Source organism: Manis javanica, chromosome 2 (genome assembly GCF_040802235.1).
Source record: "Manis javanica isolate MJ-LG chromosome 2, MJ_LKY, whole genome shotgun sequence".
Classification (NCBI taxonomy): domain Eukaryota; kingdom Metazoa; phylum Chordata; class Mammalia; order Pholidota; family Manidae; genus Manis; species Manis javanica.
In genome coordinates, this window is record NC_133157.1 from 98973345 (window position 1) to 98990731 (window position 17387).

A 17387-nucleotide genomic window follows, 5' to 3' on the forward strand; every position below is an offset into this window, starting at 1 on the left:
TGTGTGTCCCTATTTACATGACCCTTGGGCAGTTCTGACCCAGGTGCCATGTCTGGCAACCACTGCAGCTGAGGTGGTCATTTCCTGGCTCTGAATCTGACTGCTGGTGGGACAGGAAGGTTAGTCAGTGATGATTTGCTGCCATTCTCCAAGTGCTCACCAGGGTATCACCCACATGTTTGTCTGCTTGAAGTGCAGACACAGAGTGTAATTGTTTCCTTTTACTGTGGAGCGTTGGTGTGTGGAGTTTTCTAGCACTGGAAGTGCTGCTCCATCCGAGGGCAGAGAGGCACTTCATGGCAGCATAAACATTAAGTTTCAGGAGGTTTTACTATTAAGTTCTAAAGATAGCTATTTTGACATCTTAAATGCTTTCTCAGTCCATTTACTGAAACTGCCTTAAAGCTTAAAAATTAGTGACATGCAATAGTTAAATATTTGATTCCTGAAAACTAAACTTAGATTTAAATGATGATTTGTGAAAGGAAAGGAGCGACACACAGCAGCAATTCACCGGAGAGTTCTGTTTTATTAGGGAAAGGTGCTGGGTTATATAGGAAGGGACATGAATTGATTGAGGTGTCACTTCTATGGGGCTGTTGGCTGTTGGCTAGGTGCTGGGATTGGGAGGGGGGCGAGAGGTGATTGGGCTTCAGGTGGCGCAGGCGGGAACTGAGGACCCCGAAGAGAAGCTGGAAGTTTGCCATCTTACTGGTGGGGACCCTTCATTCCCCCCTTTCTCCTCTATGGGGTTGTGGACGTTGCTTTCTCTCTGGCTGCTTCCTGCAGAACAGGGGCGGAGAAGGGAGTGAGGGCTTGAGGATTGGGAGGAAAGGGTTGATAGGACTCCCCACAGTAAGGATGAGTAGGTGTGGACTTCTTCAGGTTTGGAAATCAATGAAGGTTCCCTGTAACCATATGTTGGCCAAGAGGATATGGGTGTCAGGAGCCAGGCATCTGCGGCCATTGTTTCCAGGAACAGTTTCCAGTGGGGAGAGGGGTCCATCTCAGCATGTGGTGAGGAGGTCACGTGAGGGTGAGGGATCTTCTGTGGCCAGAAGCTGGTAGTTCCTGAGTAAAAGCTGGTTGAAAGCTTGATTAGAGATTTTTCTGACTTGGGATTTGATGAACTTTATTATACAGGGTAAGAAGAGACAGGCGAGAAGAATGATTATTATGGGGCCTGCAAAGGGCCAGAGCTAGGTGAGGAGGGGGTTTGTTAGTATTGAAGAGAATGGGTTGGAATTGGAAGCAGAGTGGAGACTGGAGGCAAGGTCAGTGAGTTTGGTGATGTCAGTTTCTACAATGCCGGATTCGTTGATGTAATAGCAGCACTCTTCCCAGAGGAAGACACAGGTGCCGCCCTTCTCTGCTGTAAGCAGATCTAGGGCCTGCTGGTTTTGAAGGGTGACTTTAGCTAGCGAAGTGACCTGTCTTTGGAGAGAGGCTAGGGAATAGGCAGTGGATGTCAGGGCTCCCTCAAGTGTGGCGTTGAGATCTCAAACTGCCCATAGAGAGTGACCCAAGGCTTCTCCCGAAAACCCTGCCCCAATGGCTGAGGTGATCAAAGAGCTACTGACCATGATGGGAAGGAAAGCAGCTCTTTTTGTGCGCGAGGGCAAGGGAGGTTGGAGCTCAAGAAATTCTGCCATGCTGTAAAGTGTTAACTGTGGGATTAGGGTGACGAGAATGCAGGGTGTATCGGAGTTGAGAGGCAGTGAGTTGAAAAGACTGCCATTACACTAAAAGAAGTGTCCCGGTTGCATAAAAGTCTTAGAGCCGGAGGTAGGGGTGTAGATAGAGAGGCAATGAAGTGCACTGGAGGGGGGTGGAGTTGGGCCTACACAGTGGTGGATGGTGAGATTATCTGCGTATTCTGGTTCCCATAGGGGTATGTCTGCCAGGGGGCAGAGGGGTTGTCTTTCTGCATGGAAGGAGTAGTTGGAAATATTAAGGGGCAAGGCAGCCAGCAGTGGGCGCTGTAGTGATGCACACAAGAAACAATTGGCGGTGTTAAGGGTGTGGTTGAGAAAGATGGTGGTGTCCTGAATGAGCTGTAAGGAAGAGTAGGAGAAATAAGAAGATGAAGAGGTGCCATCAAGAGTTTGGATAATGACTTTCTTGGAATGTCTGATATCTGATGCAACTTGAGAGATCTGGGAGCGAGAGGGAACATACTCTTGAGAGATATGAAGGGTACCGTGGGGGGTCGAGGACCCCTTGTAGTAAACTGAGGCTGTTACTCCAGCAGCCCATCGAGAGTCCCAGGGATCTGGGATTGATAAGGAGAATGAGCCGTTGGGATATTTCATGAAACGGTTGGAGGAGTAATACTGTGGGTACTGGAAGTCACCCATGTAGTGAATGGCGCAAGACCAGTAGGGACATCCCCCGTAGGTGTCTTGCCATCGCCTGCAATAGGCTTGTCTTTGGTCATAGAGGAAGCAGAGGTAGGGAGAATAAAGGTAGCTGTAAATGAATACTTCGGTGGAGGGAGGAAAGTGGAGGTACAAAGGCTCAGAGCAGCCTTTCAGAGGGCAGTCTGATGTGACAATGAGGGCAGTAACTTTTGTTTGATGCTGTGTGTAAGTCTGCCTGACTTTGAATCGCCATACAAAGGCGGGTGGGGCAGCGGGGAAGACAATAGGAATGAGGGAAAAAAGTGAGAGAGCAGTAAAGGAGGAAAAAGTCATGATTCGGGTATGGATGGCAAAGGGGGTGCACGGGAGATGCGGAGCTTCAAGGGATCAGAGGGATGAGGCATGGTAGAGTGGACAGCGTCTTGGGCTGTATCCGAAGGACTCTGGATTGTGACTGATGGGTCTTGGGTGTCCAGAGAAGGTGGGTCTTGGGTATTTGTTTTCAACCTGGAGATATGAATCCAAGGGGTGACAGAGTTACCAGGCAGTGAGCGCTTGGCGGCCGAGGGGGTGCAGAGAATAACTGGGTGTGGACCTTCCCATTTCGGGGTGAGAGAGGGCCGATCCTCCGGTGGCTTATAAAATACTAGTTGGCCGGGCTGTAAGACAGGAGGATTTTGGGAGGCGGATGGATCAGGAAGGAGCCAATCCTGATATTTCCACAATTCAGTGCGGAGGAGAGAGAGTAGTGGAAGGGCTATATTGGGAGGAATTGGTCCTTTGTGGAAAGGGAGCCCCGGGGTTAGAATCGGGCGGCCGTACATGATCTCAAAGGGCGACAAGAAGGAAGGTTCCTTTGGGAGGGCTCGAATGCGGAGTAGAGCTAAGGGACGTAAGCGAACCCAGTCAAGGTGTAGTTCTAGAGATAGTTTGGTCAGGATGTCTTTTAGAGTCCTATTGGCTCTTTCTACTTTTCCTGAAGCTTGTGGTCGATAAGGACAATGTAAATGCCAGGGGAGCCAGAGCGACTTGGAGAGGTTCTGGATAATTTGGGCAGTGAACTCAGGGCCGTTATCTGATTGGAGGGAAGTGGGCATCCCGAACCTAGGAAAGATCTGGGTGGGGAGGATAGAGGCAACTACGGACGCTCGTTTGTTAGTGGTGGGGAAAGCTTCGACCCATCCTGAAAATGTATCTACTAGCACGAGTAGGTATCTGGTGCGTCGTACAGGGGGCATGTTAGTGAAGTCTATTTGCCAATCTGCAGAGGGGACATTACCCCTTGCTTGATGAGCCGGGAAGGGTCGGGCTTTGAGGGGGGTATTAGGGTTAGTGCGTTGGCAGATGGTGCACTTGCAGGTGATTTGGTTAAGTCGGGTTTTGTCTTCAGGAGAGAGAGGAAAAAAAGATTGTAAAAAATGGATCAAGGATTGGGGGCTGGGATGGAACAGGTCATGTAAGAGGCGGAAGAGAGACTCTGTCCTGGGAGCAGAGGGCGTCTTGTGATAAGGCTAAAATGGCAAGGGCAGACGGATTGTTGTCTAGTGTGTTTCTGATAGGGCAACTGACCGGGCTACTCTGTCGGCTTTGTTGTTACCTCTTGCAATGGGGGAGTCATCTTTTTGATGTGATTTGCAGTGGACTATGCCTAGTCGGTGTGGGAGTTGTGAAGCCTCTAGAAGTTTAGTAATTAAGGCTGAATTAGTTATGGAATTCCCTTTTGTGGTGAGGAGGCCTCGTTCTTTCCATACTGCCACATGAGACAAGAGAATGTGGAATACGTACCTGGAGTCAGTGTACAATGTGAGAGATGTGTCCTGGGCCAGAGTGCAAGCTCTGGTGGCTGCAATGAGTTCAGCCTGCTGATTGATTGTACCAGGGAGTAGGGCTCGTGCCTCAATGACATCTTCGAGGGAGACTACTGCGTATCCTGAGTAGTGGGTGCCCTCATGTTTAAAGGAGGACCCATCAGTAAACCAGATGAGGTCGGAGTGTGAGAGGGCTCCTTCGGAGATCGTGGAGTGGCACGGAAGGAAGTTGTGAAGGGCTTCTAGGCACTCATGCGAGGGAGTATGAGGAGAGTAGGGTAGAGGAAGAAGAGTGGCCGGATTCAGGGGCTGGCAGGGGAGGAAAGAAATGTTTGGATTTTGGAGGAAAGAGGACAGTAAGGTCAGGAGTCTGGAGGGAGGGAGAGTCTGTAAACTTTTGTAGGTTAAGAGATCTTTTAGGTGATGTGGGGACAGAATGGTAAGGGGCGCTCCGAATGTTAGTTTATGAGCTTCTTTCTGCAAGAGCTGTCCAGCGGCTAATGCCCGTAGGCAGGGGGCCCATCCCCGAACTGTGGGGTCTAATTGCTTGGAGAGATAAGCTACTGGGGCAAAGGATGGGCCATAATATTGGCCTAGGACTCCTAGAGCTTGACTGGACCTCTCATGAATGTATAATGAGAAGGGTTTTGACAAATCAGGGAGATGGAGAGCTGGAGCTTCTACAAGGGCTTGGCGGAGCTTAATGAAGGAGTGTCGGGGTGAGGATGATAATGGTTCTTCAGGGGGCCCCTTGCTGAGGTCGTATAGGGGTCTTGCCAACAGGTAGAAGTTAGGGATCCACGCTCTAAAATACCCAGCCAGGCCAAGAAAGGAAAGGATTTCTGTCTTGGTTTTGGGAACGGGCAGGTCAGAGAGGAGTCGTTTTCTGTCTAAGGTAATGGACTTTCTTTGTTGAGACAGAAGGAATCCAAGGTAAGTGACAGAAGGGGAAGAGATTTGAGCTTTGACGGGGGATACCCGGTAACCTCTGGAAGCTAGAAGGTTAAGTAGAGACGCAGTGTCAAGTTGAGACTGTTCCCACGAGGGACTGCAGAGTAGAAGATCATCTACATATTGTAATAAAGTGGACTCGGCGTGATCATGGTGAAACTCTTTGAGGTCTTGAGCTAGGACTTTTCCAAAAATATGGGGACTATCTCGGAAGCCTTGTGGGAAAACTGTCCAAGTAAGTTATACAGAATGTCTGGTGTATGGGTCCGTCCACGTGAAGGCAAAAAAATCTTTGGAGGAGGGGTCTAGAGGGATAGAAAAAAATGCGTCCTTGATATCTAGAACCGAGAAGTGGGCTGTGGAGGCAGGGATCTGCGATAAAAGGGTGTATGGATTTGGAACTAAGGGATGGATATGGACAACGGCCATGTTGATGAGGCGAAGGTCTTGGACAAGGCGGAAAGATCCGTTGGTTTTTTTAACAGCTAATATGGGAGTATTAAATGGGGAGTGAGTGTGTCTGAGGTAGTTTTTGTTTAAGAGTTCTTGAATGATGGGTTGGAGGCCTACGAGGGCTGAAGTGGTTAGGGGGTATTGCGCCTGGCAGATATACTGAGAGGGGTCACGTAATTTGATAGAGGCAGGGGGACATAGGGCCACTGAGGGGCTTGTAATGTCCCAAAATTTGGGATTTCCAGGGTGTATAAGGGCGGAACCGGAGCTTTCATTGGGTAGAGGGGTGTTGTCGGCTATGAGGGCCATCAGAAAGGGAGTACTGGGGGCTGTGGGAGTGGATATAGTTCTAGAAACGTGGAGGAGAGAAAGGATGTCCCGTCCTAGTAAAGGGATGGGACACTGGGGCATAACTAGGAAGGAGTGGGAGAAAGGTATGGGACTGTCTAGGATTGTGCATAAAAGGGGGGGGTTTAATGGGAAAATCTGTTTACCTCCTACCCCGACTATAGGAGTAATGGCTGGCATGGTAGGGCCCCGGTATTCTCGCAAGACTGAGAAGGTGGCTCCTGTATCTAGGAGGAAGGAGATTGGGCGACCGTCTACTGTTAAAGTAACCTTGGGCTCCTGTTTTGTGATGGAAATGGTCGGGCGAGAAACCCCCGGGCCTCATCAATCTTCTTCTGCCAGCCCCACTACGGCGGGCTTAGGATGGGGGTTGTTCGTCCAGCCTCCCCTTCGGGTGGTTGGGCAATCAGACCCCCAGTGGCCCTTTTTGTGGCATCTGGGGCATGGGGTGGTTGGAGATCTGGGGGAGGGGCACTCTCTTGACCAATGTCCCTCTTTTCCGCACTTGAAAGAAGCTCCTGGGGGGGGCTTCTCTGTAGAGGGGCGCCCAGGTTGTGGTTTTATCAGCTGGGCCAACATCTGGAAATTGGCCTGATCAGCTTTTTGTTTACGGCGTTCTTTCTCCTCCTCCCGGTTATGGAAGACTTTAAAGGCCACTGTTAGGATGTCAGTCTGTGGGGTAGCGGGGTCCTGTTCTAACGTTTTGAGTTTAGCTTTAATGTCGGGGTAGCTTTGAGCTAGGAAGTATGTCATAAGGACCTGTCTTCCTTCAGGTGTTTCTGGGTCCAGGCTGGTATACTGTAATAGGGCTTGAGTGAGTCTTTCTAAGAACTCAGAGGGGGTTTCGTCTCTCTTTTGAATTATGTCTTGGAGCTTTTGAAAATTGGCTACTTTACGAGCTGCCTTTTTTAGACCTGCTATTAAGCAGGAGGCAAAAATATCTCGAGAGTGGAGACCCACGGCGGTGTCATAATCCCAGTGTATGTCTTGTTCGGGGACAGCAGTGGGGCCAGGGGGACAGGTGGGGTCAGTCCTGTGGGTTTCGGTAGCGTGCGTTTGGGCGAAGTCCCAAGCTCGTCTACGCTCTTCAGGGAGGAGAGTATTGGCCAGGAGCATGAAAATGTCATGATGCGTGAGGCTGTAAGACTGGAGGGTCCATTGAAACTCCCTGATGTATGTCGTGGGATCAGTGGAAAAGGAACCTAGGCGTTTCTCTAGTTAGGCTAAATCTCCTAAGGAGAAAGGGACGTGAACGCGCACGATACCTTCGGATCCTGCTACTTCCCGGAGGTGGGCGATAATTTTGGAATGCCCTCGGGACCGAGTCTGAAGGGGACTGAAGGGTTCTGGCTCAATCTGTGCGGGGGAAACAGGTGATCGGGGCAAAGCCGCGATAATTTTGGGAGGCCCTCAGGACCGAGTCTGAGGAGGCAAACACGGACGAGGCTCTTGGAACTTAGTTAGAGGGGAGCTGAAAGGCTCAGGCTCGATTTGCGGGAGGGGTGAAGGTGAGGGTGATGGAGGAGGAGGGGGTGAGGTGCAGGAGGAGATGGTGGAGGAGGGGATCTTCTGCTGGGGTGGAGGTGGCTGTGGCGGCGGTAGAGGAAGGGGGAGGGGCTATTGTAGGTGAAGAAGGGGAAGGGAGAGGATGGGAGGCTTCTGCTGTGGGGAAAGAGGCAGCGGTGGTGGCGGTAGAGGAAGGGGGAGGGTCTGTTGTAGGAGAAGAAGGGGAAGGGAGAGGACAGGAGGCTTCTGCTGCGGGGAAAGAGGCAGCGGTGGTGGTGGTAGATGGAGGGGGAGGGGCTGTTGTAGGAGAAGAAGGGGAAGGGAGAGGACGGAAGGCTTCTGCTGCGGTTAAGGAGGCAGTGGTGGCCGCGGTAGAGGAAGGGGGAGGGGCTGTTGTAGGATAAGAAGGGGAAGGGAGAGGACGGGAATTTTTCTGCCACGGGGAAAGTGTCCGCGGCGAAGGGTGGAGGGGTTGTAGGAGGGGAGGGGCCGAAGAGGGAAGTCTGTATGGCAGAGGCTCGTGGGCCGGGTCAAAGTTAATTGAAGAGGGACTGGGAGTGTGTGGAGGGGAGGGAGACGGCTTGCAGGCTAGGAGAACTTGGGGCAGGGAGCAGGTGGTGCAGAGGCTCTGATTTTGAGCTAGGAGGCGGAAAGCTTCGATATAGGGAATCTCCTTCCATTTTTTCAGGCGCTGGCAGTAAAGAGATTGCAAGTGATGTTAGGATTAAGAGTTCCCCCTGGGGGCCATTGGTTGTTATTGTCTAGGGGGTACGTCAGCAATCTTGGAAGCAATATTTACGGAGAAGTTTTGGTTTTATATCAGGCGTCAGGGAGAGGGTAGCCAGATGCTTAAGCAGGCATTCAAGAGGTGAACTTTCAGGGAGGGATGAGGAGGTTCCCATGGCTAAAGGACAGAGAAGGAGACAAACAGGGGAAGATGAACGGAGATCCTCGGACTGGAAGCAGACCACAAGGAGACAAAGGGCATCCCCGATGATCCTTGTTGGTCTGCGGAAACTCATATACAAGTCGGAATTTCTTAGGAAGTGTGGGTCATCACCCAGACTTCCCTAAGAAGGCGGAGTGCCGGCGTCACGAGGTACCTAGTGCTAGGCGTTTTCGGCGGACGGAGCAGAAGGAGGAGGGGGGGGAAAGGGAGCGTTCTCATCCACAAAGGAGTCACCTCATTTATGGCTGTTGGAGGGGGGTGCCTGAGAGTCTGCCGCAGCCGTGAAGGCCTGAGGCGGGGATTTATGACTGTCGGAGGAGGGGCCTGAGGGTCCGCCGCAGCCGTGAAGGCCTGAGGCCGGGAGCGTTCCCTCCTCGTCCCCGAGTGTCAGGGCCTTGCCGGACGATCACGGTCAGTGGTACTGCGATAGCTCGGGGAAGAGTGGCCCACCCTGGGGAAATTTTGCTTAAAAGGTTTCAGGCCTGAGGCGGGGGTTTATGGCTTTTGGAGGAGGGCCCTGAGGGTCCGCCGCAGCCATGAAGGCCTGAGGCGGGGAGCGTTCCCTCCTCGTCCCCGAGCGTCAGGGCCTTGCCGGATGATCACGGTCAATGGCACTGCGATAGCTCGGGGAAGAGTGGCCCACCCCGGGGGCAAAACTTACCTAAAGGCCAGAGAGAAGTGGTGAGTGGGATGAGCCAGCGCCGGAAAAAGAGGACAAGGGCAAGCTGCTGCTGGTGTTGGGGTGAAGACCAGGCCCAGTTGGGGTGTCCCGTCTCCCGGGTTTCGGCACCAATGAAAGGAAAGGAGCGACACACAGCAGCAATTCACCGGAGAGTTCCGCTTTATTAGGGAAAGGTGCTCGGTTATATAGGAAGGGGCATGAATTGATTGAGGTGTCACTTCTACGGGGCTGGTGGCTGTTGGCTAGGTGCTGGGATTGGGAGGGGGGCAAGAGGTGATTGGGCTTCAGGTGGCGCCAGCGGGAACTGAGGACCCCGAAGATAAGCCGGAAGTTTGCCATCTTTCTGGTGGGGACCCTTCAATTTGCTTGAGTATTTTTTTGTTTATTTTGTAAAACACCAAGTCTGCAAATACGATCATAGGTGTTTTTAGAGGTGCTATTGCCCCAGACACAATTTTGAGCATATTTGGGTTTATGATGTCGTTCTCTTATGTCAGGACTTGACCAGTTATTTTTTGTAACAGGGCCCAAACAAAAAAACAAACTTTGGGGCTACAGTAAAGTTATCTTGCCATTCTGCTATTCTAAGAGATTTTTGTCTCTTCAAAATGCATTGAGTGATCCTGTGGCTTTTCTGGTGGGTTCACTGTTCCTTCTGCCTGTGGTCCTTGTGCTTTGGCTTGGGGGGGCCTTTGGGAGCAAGCCACATGGCCTCTCTCTTCAGTCATGGTGATGTCCCAGATGGCCTTCACCCTTGTCTGACCAAAGCCTTGGCTAGAGCACTTGCCTCTTTTTGGGGATCTGCCCCCTTGTCTTTTAATGTGTTCTGGTTGCTCCTGCGTGGATTAATTCTTGCTTCCTCTTGGGAGTCTCAGTCCAGAGCTGGGTTGGATCTGGCCTCCCATATCATCAGCCTTCACTTCTCACACTCTTCCTCAGTGTTTTAAAATGTGGGGAGAAATTTCTTAGCCCTCTTGATAAGCCTCAAGCCCAGGGCCAGAGCTCAGGGGCAGAAGCAGTCCAGGCTCTTTGATACTGAAGTTGCCTGTTATGTTCTGTTACTTGTGTACTTTTGAGTGAGTGCATGTAATCGGTGGGTTGAAAAAATGACTATAAATGATGGAATTTGTAAGGTATTTCAGTAGTTTGGTTGGTAAGTTAGACAGTCAGTTAAAAATAACTGAGTTTCTAGGGTGGGGCCATTGATGTTAGAGGCTGTGCCTTCTGTCATCCTGCCGTGCTTTCCAGAAAATCCAAACTAGTTGTGTGCATCAGAACATAAACTTAAGAAGTTTTTTTCTTACCGCTGAGATGAGGATGTGCAAACTTTTGTGACTGAAATTTGCAGCCAAGTATTTATAGGCAAGGAGTATCTGTTACATAATTTATACAGGATTTTCTTTTACGGCTTCAGTTGATTGAGGGTCACTCTTTTTTGGCACACATTTTGAAGAAGATACTTGATTCTAACATGTTTTTATAGCTGGGGCTTGGAAGAGCTGGATAAACGAGAGAATTTCCCTAGTATTCATGGCATTAAACTGCAGTGTGAAAGTAGGACTCCTGTTGGTGCTGTGCCTTGAAGGGCCTGTGTAGTACAGTACATCATCCTCATACTGTTTCAGATTAGGTTTGTGCAGACATGTTGTTTTTGTTGAGTAGGTGAAAAAATAGTTGATTATTTAAATGATGGAAAACATTCTGTTTTTGAAAGGAAACCTTTTAGTATCACACTCCTGCTGTTTTATTTTTAAACTTAGAGTTAAAAGAGCACAAGAAAGATTTCTTTTTTCTGAGTTGGAAAAAACCCTCATTATCTCCAAATATGGAGTGATTGTAAAATATGGCTTTCTGTTTCACTGTAGTGTTTTTTTTTTTTTTTGGAAATATTCAATGTCTCTGTGGCTTAGGATCTAATACAGTCAAGATGGAGGGTGTTTGGCAATGATTCGCGTGCTATGTGGTGACATGCCAGGACTGTGTCTTCCTCATTGTGCATCTCCATGCCCAGCCCGTAGCCTGTGGTGCTCTGACTGTGTATTTAAAGAATCAACGAAAGAACCATGACTTATTTCACAGAACTTGTGGGTGTTCTTTTAATTAAGTTGGTTTAGAGATGAGCAGGTTCAGGGAAATTCTCACCTTACTGTGAGATCATTGGCCACATTGATTGAAGACACTGCTTCTTGCTGATGGCTGTGCACTTTTGCCTCGTGGGCTTGAGTTTGCTGGGCATGGTCATCCAGAAGCAGAAGTTTGCGCTGCCTCAGATATGGTGCTGTCCAGTCTCTGGCACTCAAACCTTCTTACAGAGGCCAGGATACACCATAGTCTGCTTCAGCCATGGGAGTCAGTGAAAGAATGTGACCCACTGAAGGACATTTCAGTGATTTCACATTGAAATAAAATTTCTGACTATAGAGTATTTTAGTGAAGTTGATTCCTGTTTGAGGAATAGTAGGAAGATAATTTAAAAAATAGCAGCAGACCCTTCTAAGTATAACTCTAACCAGTGCATGCCTTTAAAGTGTTTTAGATGATGTCATACATGTTTTCTTGCTAAAATGGCAACCAGTGTAATGAAAAAGCAACGTGTGTCAGTGGAATGTAAGGAGTGACTAGCTTTCTACTTAATGCAGGAAACCAGCTTCAGCAACAACCAAAAACCTCATCCCATCATATATCATTCTTACATTGTGTTGTGGATTGTGGACTATTTTGTAAGGATTCAAAATCAGAAGAGAGGATATCACATAAAACATTAAAAAATGTAACTGCTGGGATGTAAGTTATCTGATGGTTGCTTTCGTATCTGTGCGCCTGCGCACCCTCTGCCCATGGGTGGGCTGATTCGGAGGACCTAGCAGAAGCAGGGCCAAGAGGGATATGCCTGGTTTATTCCTCTCAGTAATTGAGTGTTGGCTACTTCAAATGATATAATTTTTGAGATTGATAAACAAGACATTGGATTTGGGTTGTGATAATGACCAAAGAAAAACTACAGGAGGTGACACTTTGTTCAAAGTATTTACAGAAGCAAAGCCAGTCAAAGCCTGTCTCCGCCATGGCTCCAGTTTTTGCAATCGGTCTAGGAATGGGAGAGGATGGTACTTCCTATTAGAACACAGGAGTGTTGAGGAAGATTGTTCATTAACTACATTCACTGAGTGACTACTATGTTTAGGGTAAAACTTTAATGCTGTTTCATGCTGTTTTAAATAATAGAGTGTCGCGACCCTTCAGGGACCGAAGCAACACGCCCAAGGTCTTGATTCTTCTCTAGGCTTTATTGTCTAATCTCTCACGGTGGTTACAGCAGTTGTCGGGAAGCTCCTCTCCCTCCCGGCGGGCTCCCTTATATTCAGTCACCCAACCAATCCGGGACAGTATCATGCGTGACCTTTAAGAGGATAGGTGTCACGCGCCACTCTCAGTGGGCAGCATGAGCTGTGCACGGGTACGGAAGTCTGCTGGGCCAATCCCCAACAGGGAAGAGGGGAAAGGGTGGTGAGCAGGAAATGGGCGCCATCTTTAGGGCATTGTCCAGCTAGAGTGGGGCTCAGCCTCGGCCGTAGGCCGGGCCCCCACAATAGAGACACTACTCTAGGAGATGAGATAAAAATGAAGAATGAAGAAAGAGATTGTTTTGACTTAGAGAAAATAGTTTCCTCGGTTAATAAACATTGTTGCCTTCAAATAAGTTTTTAAAATACAGCCTGGCTATCTGGCATTGTCAAAAAAATTAGACGGAAATTCTGTGCACCTGATCAATAGAAATTGGGTTGTCTGAGGACACCAGCCCCTTTGTGGAACTTGTTTGTCACCATCTCGTTAATTTCTGGAGTCCCTAGAAATACATTTATGAAGCCATGGGAACTTTTTGGTTTAATGCAGACTGATTTTTTAGTAGTTAGTAGAACTCATGGTCAAACTTTACTGGTTAATTAGCTATTTTTAAGCATGGTCATTGCCTGCTATATACTTTCCCCATCTGCACAATGTGTTTTTTTCTCTCATCATTAAACAATATTGTAATTTGAGTCGCCACTTGAGTAATAGAGGTCAGGTAATGCCTTGAGAAGAACCTGCTCAGCTATAATCCATCTGACTGCAAACTCGTCCAAGTGCTTATTTACTCTTCCCTCCTCCAATCTTGATTACCATTTCTCTGTAATATTAAGAGCAAAACATGTGATTTCCTTCCAGAGCTTAAAAGCTGTATATCTCAATGTAATAAATCTCTAGACGAATTCTTGGCAGTGATGCATACATTTTATGTGTGCTGTGATTATCTCTAGTCATAATAATTTAATACACATGGTATATGTAACATTTATAATCTTCCTAAGGGGAAAAATGGCGTGGCATAATTCTGACAGGTTATTATGTTGTTTATGTATAAAGTATACGGCAAACATGTTGTGTATCTGACTTTGAAATCCTCAGTTTCATTTTAAAGGGCTGTGTGAAAAGAATCTAAGCAGAGTAAGTAATCTTGTTTCCACATATTTCCTCTTGTAAATTACTGTAAATTGCTAATGTCCATTAAATTGACCTGCTAATGGGAACTGGCTGGTCGTGGGTACTCCCCCTAGTTTTTTGATGAACTGTTCAATATTGTCATGCATTCCATAGATTTGCATGAAGATTTGCAAGTCATTCAGCCATTGTAGACTAGGAAAATTTCTGTGTTCTTAATATCAAATATTGAATATTAAATTTCATAAAAAGTACTTGCTAGAGTAAGTTTAAAATTTTTAAAATATTTTATGCTTCTGCGTGTTTGAAAACTATAGAAAGTAGGCTAATAATTCTTTGCCTTTTCAGGTTATTTCATTTGTGTTCTGATGGTAGTAACAGTGTTTTATGTGGCTATCAGGGCTCCTTCTAGGACGGTCTTAAATTCTAATGTGCTCATTCATTGTGTTGAAAGAATCCATTAAACCTCCAAAACAATATGAAGGGAGAGGAAAACCAGCTCAGTTCATTCTGGTGAAAATAAAAGCTATTTATTCCAAGTGGGACCCTGAGACTTGTTGATGAGACAGGTATTGGTAATTGCTGTGACCTGCAAAGTATCTATTTTTCTTTTTTGTGCAGAGATGTATTCATCTAGTGTTTTCACTGTTTTGCCATTGTGAGTTTCATTAAACGTTCCACATTTTAACTGTTAATATAAAATGTTAACTTCAAAATTTTAAATAACTTTTCATCATTACTTTAATATTAATGAATATGTTAATCTCTGAGCTTCTAAAGGTATAGAACACATTTATCGTATTTCTTTTCTTTATAATGAAAAATTTATTTTTATTTTTACTTTACAGAAACCAAGGTTTTGTGTCTTTGTCAATTTCCATAGTTAGGCTGTTACTAGAAGAAGGATGTGATTCAAACCCTGTTTGGAGTATATTCCAATGAAGTGAACTGTTTTTGTTGCTCTAAATTCTAAAATTACATTTCCTAAGTCTAATACTGACTAATTTAGAGACTTACTGCTGCTGCTATTTATTAATTCTCTAGGCAAGATTAAATGCCTTAACTGACCCAAAATCTTCTGTCAACTTATTGTTCCCTATTTTTGCATTATTAAAACCTCATCCCAACTAGTGCAGTTACTGTCAACAAGAAAGATATTACAGAACTATTAAGTATATTCTCTATGCTGTACTTTCATCCCTGTGACTAATTTGTTTTATGATTGAGATTTTGTGCCTCTTTATCCTATTTACCTATTTCCCCCAACCCCAACCCCAACCCCTCCCTAATGGCAACCACCAGTAACTTCTCTATGACAATTAATCTACTGCTTTGTTCAGTTTATTTAGTTCTGTTTTTAGATTCCACATATAAGTGAAATCGTATGATATTTGTCTTTCTCCACCTGGCTTATTTCACTGAGCATAATACCCTCTAGGTCCATCCACACTGTCACAAGTGGCAGGATTGATTTCTTTTTTTTTATGGTTTAATAACATTCCATTGTGTGTATGCAGCACATCTTCTTTATCCATCCATCCATTGATGGACACTTTGGTTGCTTCCATATCTTAGTGAATGTAAATAAGGCAGCAATAAACCTAGGGATGCATATATCTTTTCGAATCAGGGATTTTGTTTTCTTTGGGTAAATAACTAGAAGTGGAATTACGGGGTGGTATGGTATTCCCATTTTTAGTTTTTTGAGGAACTTCCAGGAACTGCTTTTCATAGTGGCTGCACCAGTTTACATTTCCACCAACAGTGTAGGAGTGTTCATATTTCTCCCCATCCTCACCAACACTTATTATTTCTTGTCCTTTGGATGCTGGCCATTCTGACCAGTGTGAGGTGGTATCTCATGTGGTTTTGATTTACATTTCCCTGGTGACTTACTGTATTTCTAATTTTGTTTTATTATAAGAATACTTTTTGCATTCCATCTTGCTCAAGTGTGAGGAGCAGATAAAAGCACAATGCAGAACACGTATCTCCTATAAATCTACACTATTAAATATTTAGAATAATATGCTAATATTTTTGTGTATTTGGTCTTTTCATGCCTGTGGATATATATATATATGTTAATAGCTACATAGGTTTTAAATACTATGGATATACAGTGATTTAATATAGCTTCTGTTGTATATAGTTATGGGTGTTTTTAAAATTTTAATACAACTCTTACAAATATTTGTACTTTAAGCATTCATGTGATAGAGTCTTGCTGACATCTGGCCCATATTTTATCTTTTACTTTCAGGCAGTGGTGGTGCTTGGCCCTTAACATTTCTTGTTTGCATGAGTTTGAATTGATGCCACTTTCAACAGTCTACTCAAAGGGTGCCTGTAAGTTCGGTATCACCCAGCCCATCCCTTTAGATTGGGAAGCTGGGATTTTGGTTAGAGATGAACCAGTTGTGGAAGCTTTACCTTCATTCAGCAACAACTGATCAAATTGCAGAGGTAGTGAGGTGGTTGCTATAAGGTTTTCTTCATTAAATAAAATAAAATAAATTAAATCAAATCTTTATTATATTAAATAGAAAGTTGATCTGATGAAAGAGGAATCATCTAAAATTAGTACCCTGTCTGTTTGTTGAGTGGGGAATAGCTGCAGTGCACATGGGGTTTTGAAGCACATGTGGTAGGAGACTGAAATTACCTTCTGATGAACCTATTCATTGCCTTAAATCTTAGGTAACTTACTTAGTGGGCATGTCAGAGTGGCTAACAGTAGAGTTTGGCTTCACAATGCCTCCCATAGTTTTGTGTTAGTTACTTGGTATCATTAAGCCAGAGTTGTTCAGTCTTGATGAGAACAATAGTTCCTACATTGTAAAATTATTGCAAAAATTAAATGGGATAAGTCAAGGGTGCTACTTAGCACTTAGCGCATTAATAAACACTTAGGTGCGTGTTACCCTTGTCTTCCACCTCACTTTGTTGTCTCTAGAAGGCTCAAGCGTGTTCCTCAAACTTGAGCGTGTATTAGAATCTCCTGCAGAGTTTATGACAACACAAATTTCTAGGCCCCAGCTCCCACATTTATGACTTACTAGGTTTGGGATTCCTGGTGGTGCTGACACTGATGGCCCAGAGTGCACTTGGAGAACATCTGGGTAGAACATCATAAGCACAGCTGTTACTTTTAACCAGTAAATTATATAACCCTTTCTTTTAACCACCTGCCTGGATACCATTAAAATCATTTCTTGGACAAACTTGTTATCATCTTGTCCTATTTTTGTAGTTGAATTATAATTGTAATTGTTTTGGATTATTACGGAACTTTAAAGCTAGAATTGCTTATTTTAGAGCTAGAATGATGTAGGTTTTTGATGATTTTGATGACATATATGCATATAAAAATTGGCTCCATTTTAATGAAAGTTAAGTGAAAGTTGTTTTTCTTTCATGTGGACCCTGCATATGTTTCTGGTGGGTCTGGTTTGAATGTAGAACTTTTTTTCTCCAGAATTTAAAAATAGATATGGAATTTTAAGTAATATTGGACTATGAGTTTGAGTTAAATTCTTTTATAGCTTGCTTGAGAAAGATCTGCAGGAATTAAGGCCCCTTTAATGGCATTACTACTGCCAGATGCTTAAGATAACTGGAATTGTCAATGAAGTGTCATCATGAGTAGCCAGTGATCTGACATCATCAGTGAGAATGAAGTTTCACTCATGTAATTTTCTTGAGTGCAAGATGGGCAGGCACTGACCATACCAGTTTTGACACACTTAATTTAGTGCTCTTTCCAAAAGCTATCACACTGACTATTAATTGGCCTTGTAAAATTTCTGCTGTATGTATTTGATAAATAAAATGCATTCTAGGACACTAGC

General features: G+C 45.6%; 1 protein-coding gene across 22 annotated transcripts in view; it reads left to right on the forward strand.

Moving 5' to 3' along the window:
• Positions 1-17387, forward strand: part of PARD3 (par-3 family cell polarity regulator) — an 804135-nt gene that overhangs the window by 325499 nt on the left and 461249 nt on the right. The window lies entirely within an intron of this gene.